Below are 23,170 nucleotides of genomic sequence, written 5' to 3' on the forward strand. Positions count from 1 at the left end.
GTACAGTACCTCAACCCCTGAAATTTTTTGCTTTTTCTTCTGGGACTTCATACTTTTTAAATCTTCAGTGCATACAGATTATCACACACCTTCCCTTTGTAAGTTAAATTTTATGTATAGGTTACATTTCATTTTAGGTTTCTTTTACTTCTTTTTTATATATTTGAAAATTGTAACCTAAATTTTCTAAATTAAAAAGCAATTTCCCCTTCTGTCTAAAATTCCTTATCTATTTATGTACATGTGCACCTCATTGAAATCAATGGATGTGTTACATAGCTTGGTTCTAGAATTCATATCACATTTGATAATGTGTGTTAGAGACTTAGAAAGAGCAAGGCAAGAGTATTTAAATATAAGTAAAATTAATTCAGATTGAGTACTGTGAATGAAGTAGTGCTAGCAGGCTCATCATTATTCCTAAAATTAAAACTAGGATTAAAAGGGTATCAGCCTGAATCAAGTTTGCTCATATTCTAGTTTGATGCATAAACATTCTGCTAATTTCAGCAAACACTGTTAACTTCCTTTTAAAGACAAGGTGGTTGAAGGCTTTAAAAATATATATATATAAATATTTTGATATTTTAGGTGGTGGCTTAGTTGCTTTCCCTTTCTTATTTTGAGCAAAAATGTATCCAGGAATATTGTTACATCATACCGAATTGCTTCCATGGGGGATTCTGTCCAAACCAACACAGACAATGGGTTGAGTCAAAATACCTTCCTGCAGAAGACAAAAAACAGCCACTGCATTATTCAAAACCACAGTGAAAGACTCCAATATCCCTGCTCTTCTTCAGAGCTGGGAATGATGCATGCTGGATATAAAAATTGGTCCATTTCGAGAGCTTCTTTCAGCATGGAAAGAGGAACAACCTAATCAACTTAAAAACTGGATTCTTAGTTGATGGGATAAATAGCAAAAATCATTTATATCCTTATACTGTAGTTTACCTATAACATATTTAGAAGCTTTCATGTTTGGAAGCTATGGTATGGGTTTGGCATGAGATGCCTGAATGGAACTATTACTTTTTTAGACTTATCTCTGGGGGAAAGTGTAGCTTCTGCACACCTTGTATGCAGGAAATACCAATTGAATTCCTGGAATCTTCAGGTAGTACTGAAGATTGCTGCTTGAAACCCAGTAGAGCTGCTGTCAGATGGACTGAAGTGGACTGAGCTAGATAGACCAGTGCTGTGACTTGTCAGCTATTTTGTACTTTCTCAAAGACAGTTATGCAAGCTTTAAAAAGAAACAGAGTATCTCTGGTAGTGAGATGTGAAATAATTAACATCCAGAGCCAAGAATCTGAAGTGTCTCAACAGCAAAGTCTGTGACTTTTCTGGACATGACTCAGAGGGCTAGTTGACGAAAGTATCAAATGATTTAAGAATATAAAATGTTATGCTATATATTTCAGTCATATTTGGATCCAGTTTTCTTAATTAAATTAGGACTGAAAATCTCTTTCATTGGCAGGACACATTTACGTTTCTCCAACACCAAACTGGGAAAGCTTTTGCCTGATCAGCTTCTGTTTATGTGCTGTTTTGAAAGCAAAGGAGGGCTATCCGAGAAGGAAAAATGTTGGCAGCCCTAGTTTAATTTCTTTGTATCATTCACAATTTATGATTTGTCAAGACAGCACTGAATGCACTGACAGTGAGAGGATTACATTGATCTTCCTCAGATGTAAAACCAAAAAATATGGTTTAGTGCTTCAAGAACAATCCACAGTGAACTTACGACTAATGTGCTTCCTCCTTCTCCTATTAAGAGAAGCCCAGAAGCTTTTACATTTATTTTAGATTGCAACGTGCTGTGAGGCCTGAACCCAGGCAAACTACTAACATTAATTTCTGGAAACAAGCCAGGTTCAGCAAGATGATACTGGCTTCCTATCTTCTCTCAACCACACCAGATCAAGGGAAAGAAGGGGGTAACAGACAAGCTGGTGTCTTGATGCAGCTCAGTATTGTAATGCAGCCATTGTCCCTAACTGGGATGAAGATACTTCCCTATTTGCAGATGAATATATGCAGATAAATATATGAGAGCAAATGTTTAATATGGAAATGTTATTTGTTTAATAGAATATTTATAGCAACACACTTTTTATTATATCTTAGTAATCAGTTGGGCTTTACAGACTGAGGAAATACTTTTGTTTGAAAAGACAAGCTCAGGACTTAAAATTTATGACATTGTTCAATTTAGACACAATTGTACAAAGAGATTTTGGCATGCTAGACCATTACAACATTTTAAAACTCTGGCTTGTTAATTTATTTTTACAAAATGAATGTGTTCAGTGTCCTTTGATTATTGTCTGCCTTATATAACTGGTACATTGTTAAATAAGTTCCGTTACATGTAACAGGACTTCCAAGTATGTGTTTGACAACCAAATGCTATGCAACCTATTTGTACATAGCTCAGTATTATTTATTTTTTTTCCTTTTTCTGGCCCAAATTTAATTGAAGTAAGAGTTTTCAACTCTTTCCTTTGATAGATGTTAAGCCAAGAAGACTGTCATACTACTAATTTCATTCTCTGTGGTTCTAACTAATGTGCATTTAAGCTTAGGCACAGAAAACTATAATTTAAGCACTTGCTCTGGAATTCTTTTGGCATACTGTGTTCTTCAGAAAGCCTTCCCTATATTTCATTACAGTGGACCCTTGTTATACAGTGGGGTTTGGTTCCAAGATCCCCCATGTATAACAGAATCTGTGTATGCTCAAGTCCCATTAAATATAATGACATAGCAAAATGGTGTCCCTTATGAAAAAAGGAAAATCAAGGTTTGATATTTGAAATGTATACTTTTTTGAAACATTTTCAAAACGTGTATGCTTGAATCTGTGTAAAAAATCAGTTTATAAGAAGGGACGACTGTATTTGCTTTTTTGATAAAAAGATTTGGCACACCTAGTTGGCAGATGGATCAATGAATCTTAGAAATCCAAAACAGGCTGCAGCTTTGATAAGATGTATTTATCTATTCCACATTGATCCATTTATGTATTTGTTGTGCATAAAATGATGACCTTTTAGTTTACAATGTATATTAGGTGTACTGAAATGATCAGTACTATAAGTTTTGATTGTGATGTGATCATCATTAACAACAACGACGACGACAATAGAAAACAGCAACTTTCTCCAACATGGTATGCAAATTAGAACAAGTACAGCATAGTTGAAATATGCAAATGATCAACATTAAAATGAATTAAACTATCAACAGTGCTAAAAATAATTTACAACATCCAATTGAGAATGATAAAAAGCACTACAATTAAAGAAGTGTAGCACCCTCTTTAAGTAATGTAGCTATATCTAAATTGTTTTATTTGATCCTGAATGCTAAACATTTGGGCTATAGCTAAGACTATTTATACCTATCTACTGCTTATGGCTAAAATCTACAAATAACTGAAATAATTCCTCATCCTAGGACAGTGGATTCTATAAAGAGCAAAGTGCAGGATCTCTTATATTGCTACCAGAGATGATGTGGTGTAGGTGTCTGGAAGCAACATTACAAATGCTAATAATGGGCTCAAGCAGATAGGGCAATAGGAGCAGCCAGAGGCTGTTCCCACAGTGATCGCCCTGGGACTGTGGCAACCAGATGCCATGGTACTGAAGGCACCCACTGCTGCAGTCCACAAAGGGCTGCACAAAGGAATGATAAGAAATTGCTCCTTTTGTGGCCAGTTTTAGGCCACATTTGGCAGCCCCGGTGCAGCCTTGGCATGACCTCCGAGCAACAAGAGCATGCATCATGTGTATGCCCCAGATCAGTCCAATGACGGCCCTTTTGGGCCATCTGTTTGAGGCCAGTGTCACCCATTTGCTACAATATATTGACAAATATATACAATATATTGACAAATTCCAATCCATAATATATGCACACTGCATATATTAATATTTGTGTCCTCTGAGAAAACCTCTTACTGCAAGGGAACTAATTTTCAATAAGCAGAATATATTGCTTCACACCTCAAGACCAAGAGAACAGCTGCTTGACAGACCTGCATAATTTTATAGAACTCCAGGTCCTGTTCTCTGGAGCTGCAGAAAACAAGCTTGCATCATCCTCAAAATGGCATCCTTTAAAATATTTCAAAAAGGCTATCATATTCCCTTCTCCATGGTAAGCATTCCCAGCTCCTTAAGGCTATCCTCATAGGGCATGGTTTCCAGACTTTTGCCATCTTGGTCATCCTCCTCTGGATACGCTCCAGCTTGTCAACATCCTTTTTTTGAACTGTGCCCAGAACTGGAGACAGTATTCCAGGTGAGGTCTGACCAAAGCAGAACAGAGTAGTACTATTACTTCCTTCCCTCTCAACAATATACTTCTATTGATGCAGCCTACAATTACATTGTCTTATTTAGCTGCTGCGTCACACTGTTGACTCATGTGGTCTACTAGGACTTCTAGATTCCTTTCACTTGTAATGTTGTCAAGCCAGGTGTTCCCCATCCTATATCTGTGCATTTCCTTTTTTTCACTCTTAAGTGTAGTACCTTACATTTCTCCATGCTGAAATTCATTTTGTTAGTTTTGGCCCATATTTCTAATCCATTAAGATCATTTTGAATTTTGATCCTGCCCTCTGGGGTCCTCTGGGGTATTAACTGTCCTAATTTGGTACATCTGCAAATTTCATAAGCATGTCCTCTATTCCTTCATCCAAGTAACTTATAAAGATGTTGAATAGCACTAGGCCCAGTGGCACCCCACTGTCACTGGGCCCTAAACAGATGGGCCAAAAGGTGTGGCTTCCAGTCATTTCGAGGTCATGGTGTGCAGATGGTATATATCCCCGATGTGGCTGGAAGCTGCTCTGAGGCCGCTTAAGGCGGCGTGAAGCTGTCAGCAAAAGGAAAAGGCAACAGTCCGCTCCTTGCTGGCAGCCCGTTTGGGACTGCGGTGGTGGCCTGCTTTCAGAGTTGGCCATCCAGTCTGCGGCTGGAAGCTGTGCTAAAGGCATGTCAAGGCAGCAAAAGTCAGTCTTTTCAGGAGCAGATTAAATCTGCTCCTGCTGGCTGCCCATTTGCAACTGCAGTGGTAGCCTGCTTTGAGAGTGGCCCATGTGATCACTGAGGTTCTAGGCTGATTGTAGCTGGAATGCCTTCTGGCTGCTCTTTTTGACCCATCTGCTTCACCCCTATCTTAAGATTTCCAAATATGGGCAGGATGGGACTGCAGGTTCTGTTTCCCACAACTCCACAAATGGAGTTGACCTGATGCCCCAACCATAGACAAAGTCAAGAAAATTAAGAAAAAAGCAGAAACCATCATGCCCACAAAATCTAAAACATTCCTGTGAAAACAGCAAAATATAAAAGGAGGGGGGGCTGGCTAAATTTGGTCCAGGCTGAATGTACCTGTGGCACAAGGAACTGGTTTATGTTTCTCTAATAGACTGAAGAAAACCTGTCTCCCAACAGCAGCCCCTCTGATTTTCTGCCCAGCTAGGAAGCAGGAAGAGCTGGACCACAGAGTGTGCCAACTCTTTCTGCTGATACTTCTGCAAAAAGAAACTAGAGAGCACTAGTGAGCAGTTCCATCTTGCTTTGTAACCTCATAGGTGCACAAACACAGAGTCCAGGTAAGCTGGAAAACTGCTTGAATTATGTTTCATTCTTTATCCCTAGGGTTTGGACTAGAAAAAGCTGTAAAATTAGATTCTCAATTTTGAAAATACAGACTTCCATGGTAAACTGAAAAGTGTCTTGTTCTGCATGATATTCACAAGCTCATTTGTTACTGAAATTCACAAGCTCATTTGTTACCAGAGTAATTAGGCGTTTTTTCTCAATAGAAGCAAAACTGTGTCACATTATCTTGTGGCTGGAGGAGTTAAGCCCTGACAGAATAAAGTTTCATTTTCAAGTTATATAAAAATCCTCTTTCTTTAGTGCAGTTTCCCACTGCTAACAGCTAGATTTGGTACGTTCCAAGTCATACAAAAAACTGTGGTAGACATGGGATAATATAGTAGCTGTAAAACAAATGCCAAACTGTGTATCATAGTAATAGCTTTTATTAGGCAAGCCATGAAGACTGAAAGTGTGTGCAGACTTACGTTTTAAGATTTACCCACATTGCAGTTAATCTGCCAGCTCTGTTATACCTTTTCTTTCTTTTTTCTTTTTTGGCTGTTTAATAATGTCTTCTCATGTACTCATGCCATGAACTCAGATAGCTCTTTTGCAGCCCTTGAATGGTCGGTTGGAATGGCAATTCTGTAGCATACTGTTCTGCCCTTCTGCACATAATTTGGTGATTATTTTGAAACAAAGGATGACATTTGGTCAAATGAATCTCTATTGAATTGAAGGCTTTGGGGAACTGGCTCGCTAAAGCCTATAGGAAACTATAAAATGTGGAACACATAAGACATGAAATCTGGATAGAACTCATGCATTGAAATATCAGAGAAGCCAGGTGTTTAATTTTTTCTTTTAATATTGATAAAATTAACTTTTGGGGAGGGATAAATATAGATTGAAAGGACAAATTGTATCATTCTGGCATCTTTTTAACATGGATCAGTTTATGAGGAGTGCACAGTTAAGCTGCTATTGTAAACAGCAAGAGGCTTTTGCTGCTGTGTTTTGGATGAACCTATCACTGGTGTTTTTAATATTTTTACCATAACCATAAGGTTGCTAGATATTTTCAAATGAAACCTGAGTTCTAAGAACAATGAACAGATTTGCTATGGCTAAGATAAAAATGCTTTGCAGACCATTATGTAGTGTAAAATATGATGTTCTGCATTTAAAACAAAACAGAAATGAATTTACAAATGATGTTCTGTTAACCAATTATCATTTGTCACTATTAACATTTAAATGTTGATGTTATTGGATGTTGGGTGGCATCCTATTGGTTAGTCTCACAAACAGGAGACCCATTCATTCAATTGTTTTATGGTGAGTCAGCAAGAAGGTAGATCCCATTGATTAAGTTTATTCCAGTCTTAGCTAACAGTAGCACTTGGCACTTTATTTATGAGTCCAGCTGACTCCTTGATCGATGGGTGTTATTGTTTTTAGATTTGATGTTTTTTAGGTTTTATGTTTTTATTTTATTGTGGTTTTAATGTTGTTGTAATTTTAATTTTGTGATTAACCTTGTTGTGATCCTGCTTCGATCCATGGGGAGAGTTGGGAAGATAGAAATAAAAATTATTATTATTATTACAATTACGATTCAAACATATTCTGTTAGTTTTAATTTTTATTGTGTTCATTTATGATGATGGGATAATTTATCTATCTGGATAGGGTTACAGTAAAACAGTTCACCAAGAGTCCTTTCATCCAAATCAGTGAACGGAACAAATGCATTCAGATGTTTTGTGAAAAATCAGTGTGGCTTCTAATGCGCTTTACATGCTGATTAATGCAACATTTTCTGGTTATAGATTTGTAGCACCCGTGAATGACATATTCCACTGTGGAATCACAATGCCGTTAGCTGCTTTCCTCTGAGTGTATGCACACTAATATGTAAGACACTGAAGTGTGATCAATTTCAGAAACAGGACACAACACAAAGTGGCAATTTTGGGAATAAGATAAGCCAGTTGATAATTAAGAGTGTTTTGGATCCAATAACAAAAAGATAGGAGAAAGAGAAACAATAATAATAGCTAAAAATAGATTAATAAGTATACACTTCCTTAAATAAAAAAAGAAAATATAGCTAAAGTACCAACAACTAGAATATAACAAGATAGTCAAAATGGACAGGTATATGGGCAGTACTGATAAGGAGGAAGTTTGTTTGAATGGAGAGGTATTTGAGAAGGTGAGAATAAGTGAATTAGAAGGCAGAGAGACAAAGTAGTTGAAGATGTAGTGCAAAGGCAGAAGATGTAGAACAAAAGGTGAAAAAAGATGATGAAAGACAGATGGAATGGTATCATGATGTCATGATAATGGATGATATGAGGATGTGGAAGGGTATGATTGGGAGGATGAGAAGTATGCTTTATTATTAGTATTATGTAAAATATGTAATTCGTTTGGAGTTGTTGGATAGTGGACTAATGTGTGTATAAGACTGTATCTGCGCTGCAGAAATAATCTATTTTGACATGACTAACTGTCATGGTTCAATGCTATGGAATTCTGGGAACTGTAATTTTGTGAGACATTGAGCCTTCTCTGTCAGAGAGCTCTGGTGCCACAACAAACTACAGTTCCCAGAATTATATAGCATTGAGCCATAGTAGTTAAAGTGGTGTCAAACTGGATTATTTCTGCAGTGTGGATGCACCCTAAGTGAGATCTTGTTTATTAATAAAAATTATATTAAGAAAAGTAACATAAATATGTCTGTCATATATTGAAAAAATGAAGAAATAATTTTTATATTGTTATTCTGTATTATGTCTTTTAAAATTCACTTGTTCACTTCTTGTAGTTTGAAACAGAGAAATACATGCCAGATGTGCCCACTACACTTGCCTCACATTAGCTACATGAAAGGTAAAACTGTAATGGCTCCTCCAGATCAATAGATTGATAATTCATATGACGGTATACTGAGTTTCCACATCATTAATGATACACCCTGGCAGTGTTGTAGAAACCTTCTGCAAAATAATGGGTTGTGTGTGGAAAACTGCTTTAGGCATATGTGGGCATGTGCATGTATGTGAGTGTTTATGTATGTGTATGTGTCTTCAAGTTGCCTGTTGACTTATGGTAACCTCATGATATGCATAGGGTTTGCTTAGGCAACTAATACTCAAGTGGTTTGCCATTGCTTTCCTCTGAAGTATAGTCTACAGCATGTGGTATTCTTTAACAATCCTCCATCCAAGTATGAACCAGGCCTGACCTGGCTAGCTTCAGTATTGGAAAAAAAAATACATTAAAAAACAAACAAAACCAAAACCAATCTTTTTGTTTAAATCAAGTTTTTTAAATTAATATTTTAATGAAAAAAATTGAATCCTGCTTATTATATTGCTGCTGTAAAACATTATTTTATGTTAGAAAGCTTGATCAACCATGTTTTAATACTTTAAAACAATAACAATCCAAAATTATTAGGCTTTGATATGATTTATGTCAATAAAACTTTAGGAACTATATTGATAAGTTGAAAGCCTATGCCTAGGTGTATAGGACTACACCAATATAGCACTGTATCAGAAAATTAAGGAGCAAAATGCAGTTCAAATGTTATGGCCACCAGCTTAAATAATTGTTCTTTCAAAAAGTCATCTTCTTAAATGAAGTTGTTTTCATTGAAATTATGTTAATTGTTGGAAATATAAAAGCAAAATAGGTTCATATTTTCACATGTGGTGGGCATGCAAAAAGATTCAAAATAACTAGACCCAAATTCATGATGAAATTAGGAAACTCTTAAAAATTAAACTCCAAAAGACCCTAAATTATACTTCTTAAGTATGATAGACGCAAAATAGAAGAAAAAAATGGTAGGAGACTATATTATATGACAACCACAGCCAGATTAGTTCATGCAAAGAAGTGGAGATCAGAATTGCCTCCAACAAAAAATGACTGGCTGTGGAAGATGTTAGATTTAATAGAGATGGACAAAATAACCTACCTTCTTAGAGATAAATCCCTTGATTTGTTTAACGAAGAGTGGTTAGATATATGGAATGAGATCCACTCTATTTTGGAAGAAAACTAACTGAGAAGAATCTTTGTTTCGATAATTATGGATGATTTTGATGTTTATGAATCTGAATTTTAATTTGTAATTCAAAATTTATTATGATTTAGTAACTTGGCTTTACTTGGCTAATGATTAAGAGTTTTATTAATTCATTAATGAAGATTACATAATTAAAGAAGCTTCATTATTAAGTAAAATTAATTTAAATAAAGTTACAGGAATTGCTGGAAAATTTACAAAGCCAGATTATAGAAGCTAGATATGTGCATCAGAAAAGGAACTTGGAAGTCAGGTTTTAACAAATATTTGACTAGGTATGTGTTTTGTTTTCTGTTTTTATTTGCTTGTTTGTTATATTTTCTTAATTGTTTTGTATGTCTGTATGCTTGCGAGTTGTGAGCCTTTTATATATACCAAAAAGTTTTTTTTTGGGAAAAAAAGAAATTATGTTAATTGAAGAATATGTTACTGAATCACATTTTAATGCATTATAAAATGAAATGATTAAAAAGAAGCAACTGAATTCTAACTGTGAACAACTGACAATAAACTGTTAAAGGGACTGATCAGATAGACTAGGATAGCACGGTCTCAGCTTATGATATCCTAGCTCTGGTCAATGTGGGTACGGACGGGTATTCACCCACCTGTCTTTGTGCTGACCCATGACAGTTACACATTCCTTACCTTGCTACAACATTGCTTCACTTAGAAGCCCCCCTGCCACCACATCTGATGCAGAAATGGGGCACCTGGCCACATGGGTGCAGCCAGATACCACATTGCCACATCACATGTAGTGATGGGAGGGCTTCTGAGTGAAAGCAATGCCATGGCAAGGTAGGGAGAGCATGGGGTGGTAGTGGTGGTGTAAACAGCCAGGTTTTGCAGTGGAAACTAGGAAATTCTGTGTAAAACTAGGAGTATTTTACCTTGGAGTGAAGGCTGTTTACCCCAGGATTGGGCCACATCCTCTGGATCTATGTCTGGTCTGGAAGGATTGAGCCTGCCCCAGGAGTTTTGTTGTCCAGATTAGATGACATGAGATTCGTGGGAAGCCGGATCTTTTGGCAAGTGTGGACAACCTCAAAGTTAAAATGTTTACATTCAAACAGTTGTTCTAGTAAGAGGGTTGGACAATAGTAAAATACCCAGTCTCTCTCTCTCTTTCTCTGAATAATCAATTAAAATGTCAGGTGTGTTCCCCCCCTCTCAAAGTCATTTGGTTTAAACCAAGTTTTAAACCATGATTTGAATGAACCTGCCCTGCTTATCTTGCAGGATCAGATGGAAACTGGTGCTTTCAGGCTATTATATTGCACTACAAACGCAGCATGCACACAGTTCCCACATTTCACTTCAGGACTGTACTCCTCCCAACACTATTGCTCTCTTTTGACATTGAGTGGATATCACTATTACTTCCCTTAAAAATAATAACATTCTGAGAAGTAGAATTTCTTCCTGGATTATTTGGAGCTAATTTTCTGGTGTTTTAGTTTAAGAAGGCTATATGGTTTCTCCATAAGTATTGGAGGGTCAGCAAAATGAGGGAAGGGTTGAGGAGGTTTGTGGGGATTGTTGGGGAGTGGAAAGGGTTACATGGGCAGCCATATGATTCATACTCCTGTACTCCTGGCTTTGGGAGTAATGTTTACTTCTCCATTTTTGAATTTATCTTGAGATATCTTTGTAGGCATGAAGTATCCTTTCCCTTTATGTATTTTTAAACAAATGAATATTTTTTAAAATTTATTTATAGCACTTATATCCTACCTTTCTACCTAAAAGGGGTACAAGATTGCTAAAATTTATTTATTGTGAAGATGTATTTGGTTCTTTGTAGCTTGGGCATGTATAATTTTAGTTGTGCATCACAGTCTAATCTTTTGAAGCTGAAAGGATTTTGGACACATTTGGAAGAAATAGGGTGGCCTGCACATATGAAGAATTTAGTTTCTAGAGAAAAGAAACCATTTTGATGGACAAACTTGAGATTACTGGTTTTAATGTTGACATTTTTTGGAAATATTCTGCTATATTTCCTTCTACATCGCTTGAAGCATTTTTTAAAATTTTATATGCAGTTTGGTTATACAGATCTTATACATTTAAAAGAAATGCATACAGAATACTATTATGTTCACAATAGCAAACTGTTTTCCTAAGTATGCCATTTCTCTCTCTCTCTCTCTCTTTTTGGCTTCCCCATCTGTTAAAGCAATTTTATTTCACAATCCGTCTCAATCTAATTTATTCTTTGGGTAGCCAAGACCTCCATTTTGTTGGGAGATTGGAGTGTTCTTGGAATAATATGCTCATCTCTCTCTCTCTTTTTTTATGGGAAATATTCCAGTTACAAAATTAAGAGGAAGAAAATGCCCCACAGCAATGAATCATGAAAATTTCTACCTCTTAAAATCCTGAGTAGAAAATATAATCAGAAGGAAAAATACCTTTCTCATTATAGCCCGTTCTTTCTTTGTTATTCTGAAGTGGCCCAAGAGCTCTTGTTCACCAGCTGTTGTTTAGTCTGGATGGCTAAGAGAAAGACTGAGAGGCAGAATATTATGGTGTTAGTAAGGAGAATGCATTTCATAAAAGACCTTATTCCATCTATTCAAGGTAGCTCTTCTGTAAGATGACCAGTTTAAAAGGAAAAAAATCCTATTTATTTGAAATGAGAAAAGTATTTGCAAGTAGTCACTGTTCTGATCTTTTCTACTATATGGTTAAGATTAATTCCCACAAGAATCTAATTAGGTGCTACGTATAGGAAATCATTTTTCCTTTATTTTTTCATAAAGAGACAATCTTTTCTGTCAATACTTTACAGGATTGAACATTTTCTTTTTCATTCTTTTGAAAGATCACTATTGTTCATGCATCCTTATTACTTTTTCACACCTCCTTTCCAATTTATTAGAGAGGGGGGGAAAAGAAAAGAAATGGCGGCATGAGTAATAATTACCACCTTCATTTGAAATTAAGAAGAGGATGACAAATTGCACTTGAACAGATATATTATCGATGCCCTAATGGAAGAAGATTTGATCTCCTCCTCCTCCACTGTTATGATGAGTTCAGGCTTATCAATGGTAGGGATGGCTGAGAATTTTGTTTCAGTTTAGGTTTGATCAGAACTTAGCAAAATTTGCAAAATTCAAATGGAAGAAAGTAAAACAAACAGATTTGTTTCATCCCTAGTAAAAAGTTGGTCACATGGTAGCCAGTGGTTAGTAACAGTGAACTTTGTTTATTTGTTGTTAACTGCCATCAAGTTAACTTCAACTTATGCCAACCCTGTGAATGACAGACCTCCAAGTCATTTTGTCATCAACTGCCCTGCTCAGGTCTTGCAGACTCAGGGTAGTGAACTCAATGGGTTAATTTTATAATGTTAGTCCCCCGTTTCTTTTTCTAGGCCAGAAATGATTCACAAAGATATGCTTAGGCAGAGAAAGTAAAAATTTCTCGCAGGTTAATGCCTTTTGTAGATTTAGGCCTAAATCCAATTACTAGCCTGAATTACAGTAGATCCATTGACTATTGGTTCAGCATTAATTTAATGGCTCTATTGTAATTGAAATTACCAGTCTATGTAGGCCTTATTTACAAGGCTGTTACAATCCTCATGTGTATATTTGTCTGTCTCTGTGTGTATAATAGAATTCTGACACAAATAATATTTGGAAGAGTAAAGAATTCTGACACAAATAATATTTGGAAGAGTAATACATGGGTATAATTGCTTCCCTTTAAATTGATTTGATTCTAAAGTGCTTAGCTTTGGCAGGATTGTGTCCTTATTTTCTAGAAAATAATTGGAATTCAAGTTCATGATTTCTCTGGTACAGTAGTTCACAAAATCTTTTTGTCCAATGCACAAGGTTTCCCTTTTTAAATGAAAGCTTCTGTTATATGGTATCTGTTTGCACTGCGCTGTGTCTGCTATTACACTGTATCTGGCATTTCATTTTGTAGTTGGAACACACTGTGCTCCTAGTTGATGACATAGGAGCTTTGTGAATCTTACAGAAAACAGTGACGTCACTTGAGGGGGTGTGGCGATGCGGCCCACACTGAGTGACACCCCAGAAGAGGGGTGACACCTGATTGGGCCATCTTCCCACAGGGGGGAGAGGAGACTGTGCCTGACCTTGCTTCCCTGTAGCGGCAGTGACCTCCTTGTAAGGAGCAGCAGCAACACCCCCTATAGGCTCCCTAGGGCTGCCCGGCTGCCCGTCCTCCCCCTCCCTGGCCCTGGCTCGAAGAAGTGGTCGCGGTAGTGGCAGCAGTGGAGAGGAGTAGGCTGTGATGTTCCAGATCCCTCACAGATATCAAAATCTATGGATGCTCGTCTCATTGCCTTCAATGGTGGGGCGACCATGTGGCCGCACACCATTGAAGACAATGGGACTTCGCCATCCTATTCCCTCGAAGCCTGCCTTGCCACTCTTACTTCGGTAGTGGGCTGCCACCTCTTCCTCCCCTTCTTTGCTGCCTTCTCCTCCTGCTTCTCTTCCTCTGCTGCCACCGCCTCCACACTTCTTCCTCATCCTCCTCTTCTTTCTTCCCTCCGCCTCCTCCTCCTCTCCTGCCTCTGCTCTTCTTCTTCCTTCCTCTTTCTCCTCCACCGCTGCTGTGCTTCCTCCTCCTCTCACTTGCTCCGCTGCTGGTGCGCTTCCTCCTCCTCTTCTCACTTGCTCCACTGCTGGTGTGCTTTTTCCTCTTCCTGCTCCACTTCCTTCCTCCTCCTCTTACCCCCTGCCTCTGCAGCTTTTCCTCTTCTTCCTTCCTTCTCCTCCTCTTTTTCTTACTCCTCTTTCCCCCTGCCGCTCTTCCTCTTCCCTCCTCTTCCTCACCCCTCCTCCTCTTACCCCCTGTTACCACCGCTGCTGTTCTTCCGCTTCTTTCCTCCTCCTCTTCCCCGATGCGTCCTCCTTCTTTCCTCCTCTTACCCCTCTGCCATCCCTCTTCCTCCTTCTCCTTCCTCCTCCTTTTCTCCCGCCAAGCCTATGGGCTTGCCATCCATGGATACTGAAATCCATGGATTCTAAGTCTGTGGATATGGAGGGCGGACTGTAATTTCTTTTGGGCAAAGTATGTTAAAATGAACAAATTAATTGAATTTGTATCCTTTATAAATGCTTTGTATGTAGCGTATCATCCTAAACGGGGACCTCCTATTCTATTATGTTTCATAATTTATTCTATAAATAATAAATTATTTCTCACTTAGACTCTTTATGTTTGGAATAAGCATTCAATTTATGTCACCAAGCTGTATACAAAGATTATAACAATAGCACCAATAACAATGTATGTTTGAGGAGAAAGATTAAAACAATGAAGTATCATATACAGTACACTTGAATAAAAGGACCTTTATTTTATAAAAACTGAAAGTGGGGAAATCAATTTGTTATTATTAATGTTGGGAGTGATAGAGTTTAATTTGTATAATTATCACTTGTTTGTTAATTAAAGCATTTTAAAAGAAATAATGGGATTCACAAAGAAGGGCATACTTTGTTGCTATCACTGTTCCCTATTGAAATTTTTGTCATTAGTACCTTCAAATGTGCTCTAGTTTCTAATTGCTTTCCCCAGCCTTGTACTTTCCAGATGTATTGGACAGCAGACTCTACAGTCTTATTGATGGCTAGGGATGGTGGAACTTGTGGTTCAATTCAAATGGAAACTGTTAGGTTAGGAAAGGTTATCGTGAAGCAAGAGATTTAACACACTGTTCAGTTAATTCTTTTGGTCACTGATGTGTTTCTCTCTTACAGCCTCTATCCAACCACACTAACACATGCTACCCATTCTTCAAATGCCATGGATTCTTTATATGGATTGGAAAAGGTGAATAGGAAGTGTTGTGTTCCTTCCAATTGAAGGACATTGTTCTACTGCAATACTGAACATAATGATAAGTGGCTACAAAGAACAGTTGATGAATCAAGAATGGAGAATGTTTAATCAGAAGTATTTTAAGAGTCTGTGAGCATCTGTAGAACATTTATTTTCATTGTTGATGACTCTGTACTTCGTCTCCCCAATTACTTTGAATCAAGAGATGTGATCTGTGAAGACAAATACTAGTGCACAAGTTTTGCTTGCAGGGGCCAAGGATCCCATATTCAACCTTGCCATCTGCAGTGCCTAACAAATCCAGTGTCTTCAACCATTCTCCTTCCCTTAGGACCCTATAATAGATTACTAATTAATCCTCTCATTCGTTGCACACAGGAACAATGAGTACAGTGGTACCCCGGGTTACGAAAATAATTCGTTCCGCCGCCGCGTTCGTAACCCGAAATCCTTCGTAAGCCGAAAAAGCCATAGGCGCTAATGGGGAAAAGCCGCGATTTCGTGAGAAATAGCGCCGAAAAGCACCAAATTTTTTTTCGTAACCCGAAATAACCTTCGTAACCCGGAACAGTTTTTTCCTATTGATTTTTTTCGTAACCCGGAAATTTCGTAAGGCGGTGCTTTCGTATCCCGGGGTACCACTGTACTGTTAACTAGCAGATATGGGGGCTGTACAGACCGTCCCTAAGGGGCGGCCTGCAGCTACCCCTTTTAGAACCAAATTGGGGCTTCAGCAACCACATGCTGGGACTTCTGGGGAATGGAACTGCCACCCTCTGGGAGTGGGACTTCTGCCTCCTGGGGGCGGGACCTCCAGAGGTAAGAGTTCCCTGGAGACAGCTAAAGATCCCCTGCCCTCCTGGGTCTTTAGCTGTCTCCAAGGAGGCAGTTGAAGGCCCAGGAGGGTGAGAGGAAGAAGAGGAACTCCCGACTCTCCATGTGCCCTCCATGTGTGCCATAGGTTCGTCATCACAATTATAGGTCATTAAACTGGTTTTTGTGTGTGTGTGTGTGTGAATAAAAAGGCAGGCGTTGTTGCTTGTGTCTTCAATTGATTTGCTTTAATTATTTTTTAAAAAAATGTTTGTTTTCCATTATTCTGTTCTATGTTTTTAACCTGTTCTTATTTTATCCATTTTATTGTTTCTGGTCTTGAATCTCACATTTTTGGGGTGGGATGAGGGAGAAAAACAGTACAGCAATCAAGTGAACAAATATCTAACAGCAGAACAAGAGCTTTGTGGGGAAAGGGAAATTCCATCTGTCTTTACATACCCTTTTGCTGTCCCAGAGAGCTGCCTTAGGGTTGCAAATATGGAACACAACTGGAACAGTTGTGACTGTGGCATGAGAACTGGTGACAGGGGAATAAGAAAATCTATGTTTCCATCTTCTGATAGGAAGACTCCATTGGCCACTTGTGCAAACAGAAAAGTGTCTCCTATGCCAAGAATGATACAATATACAGTATTATATAGTTTTAATTCATTTGGCTACTGTTTTGTCCCAAGAGCGATGCTATGGACTTTGGGTGTAGTAAGGCCTCTGGCTCTCGGGATCACAGCCAGAACAAAAGACTTGTCCACAAATTTCTTAAGTTTCAAAAGCTTTACTGGTTATAAACACAAACATGAAACTGATCTCCTTTTTCTTAATAGTCCTTCCTAAATACCTTGTTCTCTTCTTGGTGGATTCTATCTTTCTTCTTCTGAGGAATATCTTTCTTCTCTTGTGGACTTATCTTTTTTGTGGACTCATCTTTTTGTCAAAGGAAGATACTCTCTCCAGGTCTGAATTGGCTGAAATCTTACTACACACTGAAACTTAGCTAGAGGGAGACAGCATGAGACCCTGGGATTTCCCACAATCCTTGCCTTTCTTAAAGCTGTAGATCTCTATTTCCCCTTCTAAACTAATACATAGAAAAGCTAATATAATCTCAACTAAATATATGTCTCAAGAGCATTAAAGATACTCTGGAGGCATGACAGCTACCTTTCTTTACCTAAACATATAATTTTCTTAGACTGTGAGTTGCATAGTGACAGAACTACTGGGATTTAGAAAAAGAACTTAAGCTACTTAGAGTTTATAGGATAGTCTAGAATCATAATCATCTTAGAGACACTTGAACTTGAAAATGGGAGAAAATTAAATCATAAGAAAATGCCCCCCTTACTTTCAGACTGCAGAGTAAAATATTTCCACTGTGAGTTGTTCAGGATTTATGATCACATTAATTGTCTTTTCACTAATTCAAAATGAAAGAATTTATGTACTCCATCTTGGTGTTGTAATAGTGATTCACTAGTCTGCAATTTCATTTATTGTACAGCTCTCTACAAACAGTAATTTGGGGTGTAACCAGAAAGAAGCTTTAAACTTCTCTATAAAACCTAGAATTCTCTACATAGATACCCTGCATAATAAAGGGAATGATGTAGGTTGGTGTCCTGCACCAGCTTATGTTTTATGGCTACTTCTGTATGTACAGAAGTAGCCATAACATCATGTTGAATATGAGATCTATATTCATTATTCATACAGTGTGCCTGCTATATGCGCAACAAATGGGGAAATGGTGCATCCGCCCACGCTGCAATCTTTAATGGGGCTTAAGCACATGCAGAACTTGCCTTACATGGCGGGGTCCAGAATGGATCCCCGCATAAGGCAAGGGCACAATGTATTTCTTTCCAATGCATATATCCTCAATGTGATCAAAATGGAAGAGAAGCTCTGGATGAGAATGCTGGAGATGCACAGACTTAACTTGACTGACCAGGTGTACTGGTTGCACATGAACTAGGAGGTCAGCTACTTTGTATATACTCTTTACAACTGAAAGTTGACTTGTACAAAAAGCGTGATAATTAGAAACCATTACCACTTTTCCTTCTTAACTGGATTGGAAACTACTAGCACACATGGAATATTTAAAATGAATAAACAATGCATTTGTTTCCTTATATGCTGTTTTCCCATTTATCAGGTGCCCCTAGAGTGGCTTGTATGGCAATAGAAGCATGCTATGAAATATATTCAGCTAATAAAACATGAAAAAGATATAATTAAACAAATCCAGCAATGAACATCCACACCAAAAATGCCCAGCTGGCCCTACAATATATTTTCATCCCACAGCTGTGTGCTACATTCACAGCTCTACCTCCATGTCTGCATTGCTTAGTTTCTCTTCTTCATGCATCTCTCTCTCTGGTGCATTTTCTAATCTCTTTTTGTAGTTTGACAATATTTATTTTGTACATATTTCACCCTTACAAGATAATGGATATCTTGAAAGAAACTTTCTGTTCTCTAGTGAAAACATCTGTGTATGTGCTCATGTTTGTATAGGAATAACCCCTGGTTAAAGTTGAATGAAATTTCTCAATTTATTATTTGAAGTAAATCTCACTACAGAATAAGACTACTGAAGAGTGTGAAATGCTACCATACAACGAATATATGTCATGAATTTTCCCCTGGGGATTTTTGTTTGTTCTTTTTCGTTTTGCATAATTTATGTTTTACATAGTAAAGATAAGAAAATAGAGAAAACTAGACTGAATACAGAATCCAAAGCAGCACTGACTTTCTAAGAAGCAAGTCAAAAATTAGACTGAATACAGAATTCAAAGAAGATTGGACTTTATACAAGAAGGTTGTCACTATTTCACTGGCTTCACTGGCTTTTAAATCAAGAAAACAAGCACTTTGTAAACCATTTCAAAAAACAGGGAAGCATTATCTGAAGTTCAGGTAGGTGAGGATGACACTTGTATGCATGAGAGTCAGTGTACATTGTACATTTCATATTAAGGCCAAGGCTTTCTAAAAAAACTAGGATCTTAAAAATAAAATAAAATAAATAAAAGGCTTGCCATTGCAGTTCTTGTGACCTCTGTGGGCATGAATCTTTAGATAGCCTTATTAACAAAATGTTTCTTTTAAAAATAAAGGAGTTATTGAACTGTTTTCAACAGTTGAAGTGGTCTTGGGGAAAAACAACAACCACAACATAAAAATCTTGGGATCACACTAATTGGGGGTGGGTTGGGAGTGAGGGAAGTGTTAATTGGTTGTGTGGTTTCTTTAGTTCTTCAGCAGTTGTTATAGGGTTTGTTGTTGTTGTTGTTGTTAACTGCCCTCAAGTTGACTTTGACTCATGGCAACCTTGTGGATGAGACATCTCCAACACTTCCTGACTTCCACTGCTCCGCTTAAGTTTTGCAAACTCAGGCACATGATCTCCCTAACTGAGTTTAGCCATCCGACATGCAGTCTTCTTCTCTTTATGCTACCCTCAACCTTTCCCAGCATTATTGTCTTTTCTAATTAGTCCTGCCTTCTCATATGTGGCCAAAGTATGACAGGCTCAATATGATCATCTTGGCTTTCAGGGGTATCTCCGGCTTGATCTGTTCAAGGATCCGTTTGTTTTTCTTTTTGTCTGTTCAAGGTATCCTGGGCAATCTTCCCCAGCACCACATCGCAAATGAGTTGGCTTTTCTTTTTATCCACTTGTTTCACTGTCCAACACTTACAGTACATCCATACGTAATGATGGGGAATTTCATGGCTTGGATGATTCTAACTTTACATGTTTTACTAAGGCTGGTTTCCGAAGCCTATTTAGCCATTTGGGGGTGGGATAGGATGGAACTGCCCCAGCATTTATCCCAGCATTTATCTCAAGGGTGGGAATAATGTAGCCTTCGTGATGTTGTTGAACTGCAATTCCTCACCATTGGCTAGGATTGCTGGAACTCCCATTGACTTACCTAGAAGGTATACCCAGTGTTGTTCAGGCTTGTGCTCTTTGTATTTTGGAAAAGCAACCTAATTCATATTTATTGAGACTAGCCCTAAAGGCACCAGATCAAATCTGATTTGGAAGCTAAGCAGGGTCAGCCCCTGGTTAGTATTTGGATGGGAGGCTGCCAGTGAATTCCAGGTGCTGAAGTGTATATTTCAGAGAAAGAAATTGGAAAAACCACCTGTGAATATACCTTGCCTAAGAAAATCCTTTACAATTTATGGGGTCTCACCATAAGTTGAAAAGTGATTTGAAGGTACATATGCAGACACACAACTTGGTAAGTGTGTTTAGGGTTGCAGAGGTAGCCTTATATGCAAAGAAAGAGATCCTGTTGAGCAGAGTACGAGTTATTTATGAGTAAATTTGAAATTATGTTGTTGCCATATGTTTTACTGCCCAGTTAGAATTCATTTGTCAGCAGGCATTAGAATAAATATGACATTAAATGAATCAAATAAATTAGATCCCAGATAGATAGACAACTCATTTTTCAGACCATAAAGTTCAGTAATTAAATATTCCATTGGCTTCTTTAACTTAAAGAGATATGAACTGTATCTTGGATGTTTTATAGAATCTCAGTTCAGGGGATAGGAATGTTTAATTATGAATTTTTAAATGCAGGGTTTAAAATACTGTCTACATTTTAGCCATATATCAACAGATGCCATAAAATAATATAATTGCTTTTTGTTGAGTATTATAGATAAGTAATCAAGAGATGCAATTACAAGAAAGCAAGATTTCAAAACTAGCACATTTTTAATACTTTTCAGTAATGCATTTGCTAACATCCTACATCTGACCATTTATCATGTCAAATCTGCTACAAGGCTGACCAGCAGAAATGTGACATTACTGCCATAATTATTTGTTATGGCCAGAAAGTGAGATCCAAGGTTGAGGAAATATGAGCTATACATACATAAAAGTTTAAAAAACTTTAAAGGCATGCTCACTAAGGAGGTGGGATGAAGGGGGAGTGTGGAAGAGAGAGCAATGACAGAAGCAGCCCCAGTTGTGTGACTGACAACATGTGTGATAATGGCTGCTCTGAAACTGGTATGTTTCCATTATTTTAACTGACACGATTGCTATGAGAACGGGGCTGATGGGGTACTGTCCTAAGTATTCTACATTAGTCATACAAAATGCAAAATAAAATGTAAATCAAATTGTTTTAAAACCATGTAAAAATAACAAATAGTAGTGCATCAATTATAGAAGCACCATAGAAATGGGGTGAAGGGAATACTCATTATCAGCAAGAGAAGTCATGCATAAGTAATGCATTTAAAGTCTAACACAGTTTCTGACTCTCCAAACACAAAGGGGGGAATATTTCAAATGGTGACCTGTCATTTTCTGGCGGCTGAAAGCTTATTTGTGGGGCAGTGAATCTATTTCACATTTCACTTTGCACTTTAAAATAGCTAGCCAAGGTGCTGAAGCCTATCTACAGATAGCTCCTTTAGAGCCAGAGCCAATTCATGGGGCAAAAGCACGGAAGCCAGAAGCTGCTACCTTTGCCATCACTGAAAAGGTCTGACTTTGGAAGGTTAGGTAATGACATCATACTGTTTGTTGGAAAACCAAGAATGCCTCCAGTGTAGATCCCAGGTGTCATCTGAGCATTTAAGGAAAGGTGGTATCCTGGCCCTTATTTCTTTAGGGCTTTTTATGTCATCAACAAGATCTTAGACATGACTTGATAGCTAAGCAGCTTCATGAAACAAAATGGCTAAAAATAATCACTGATGTACACATCTGTTTCCCGGGACCTTTTTATTTTTTTGAAGCGTGTATACCCGGAATGTAATTCTGGTACTACTTTTGTCCCATAAAGTCTAAATTATATACTGCTGCCTATTAATCCTTGATGACATATCCAGTATGATTTGTGCCTCCAAACATAGCAATTAAGTCTGTAGTCTGGACACCCCATCCAGTTAAGTAAACTTGCTATTGGGAATGTAATCTAACAGGCTCTGCAATTAAGTTACCAATGACTAACTCAAGTCACATTGGTATCGTTGGTATTTCTAAGGATGACTACCATATATACTATTGTATAGGTTAATGTCATGTATATATCAAGGACAGGTTTGGGAGCCAAAATTGTGGTTTATGATATGGTCTATAGATATTGATGGCATAGTGGTTTGGGTGTTGTACTGTGACTCACAAGGCCAGGGTTCGATTTCCCATTTGGCCATGAAACCCCGTGGGTAACCTTAGGCAAATCATGTGCTCTAAGTGCCAGGGGAAGGCAATGGCAAACCTCCTCTGAACAAATCTTGCCAAGAAAGCCCCATGAACAAATCTTGCCAAAAAAAGCCTTAGCGTCACTGTAAATCAGAAATGACTTGAAGACACACAGCAGCAGCAACAACAACAACAACAACTTAATTCTGGCAGGCATTATCCTTTGTACTCACCCTAAAAGCTTGATGAATTGTGAGAAATGGTGGCTGTGCAATGTTTGGAGGAGGTGACCAGGCATGAGTAGGGCTAAGAAAATGCGTGTATGCCAAACAGAATGTAAAGGCAAGAGTTAAGGTACAGTATTCACTCTTATCAAAAAGGGAATCATCCCTTTCTCTGGGTAGAGTGGCAGAAGGTGAGAGTTTCCTCTCGGAAGAACCTAAAAGAAGCACCGCCCCTCTACTCTTTTGGCACTCCTTTGAGGGGAAGCACCAGAGTCACCACTGCCACTATTTTCCCACCCAGGCATTCAAAAAGCCAGAAGTGGTGCCTCAGAAGAGAGATAAG

At 37.9% G+C, this 23,170-nt stretch overlaps 1 protein-coding gene across 1 annotated transcript in view; it reads left to right on the plus strand.

Moving 5' to 3' along the window:
- PTGFR (prostaglandin F receptor) overlaps nt 1–23,170 on the plus strand; it is a 35,980-nt gene that overhangs the window by 10,140 nt on the left and 2,670 nt on the right. The window lies entirely within an intron of this gene.

Source organism: Sceloporus undulatus, chromosome 4 (assembly GCF_019175285.1).
Source record: "Sceloporus undulatus isolate JIND9_A2432 ecotype Alabama chromosome 4, SceUnd_v1.1, whole genome shotgun sequence".
Lineage (NCBI taxonomy): Eukaryota > Metazoa > Chordata > Lepidosauria > Squamata > Phrynosomatidae > Sceloporus > Sceloporus undulatus.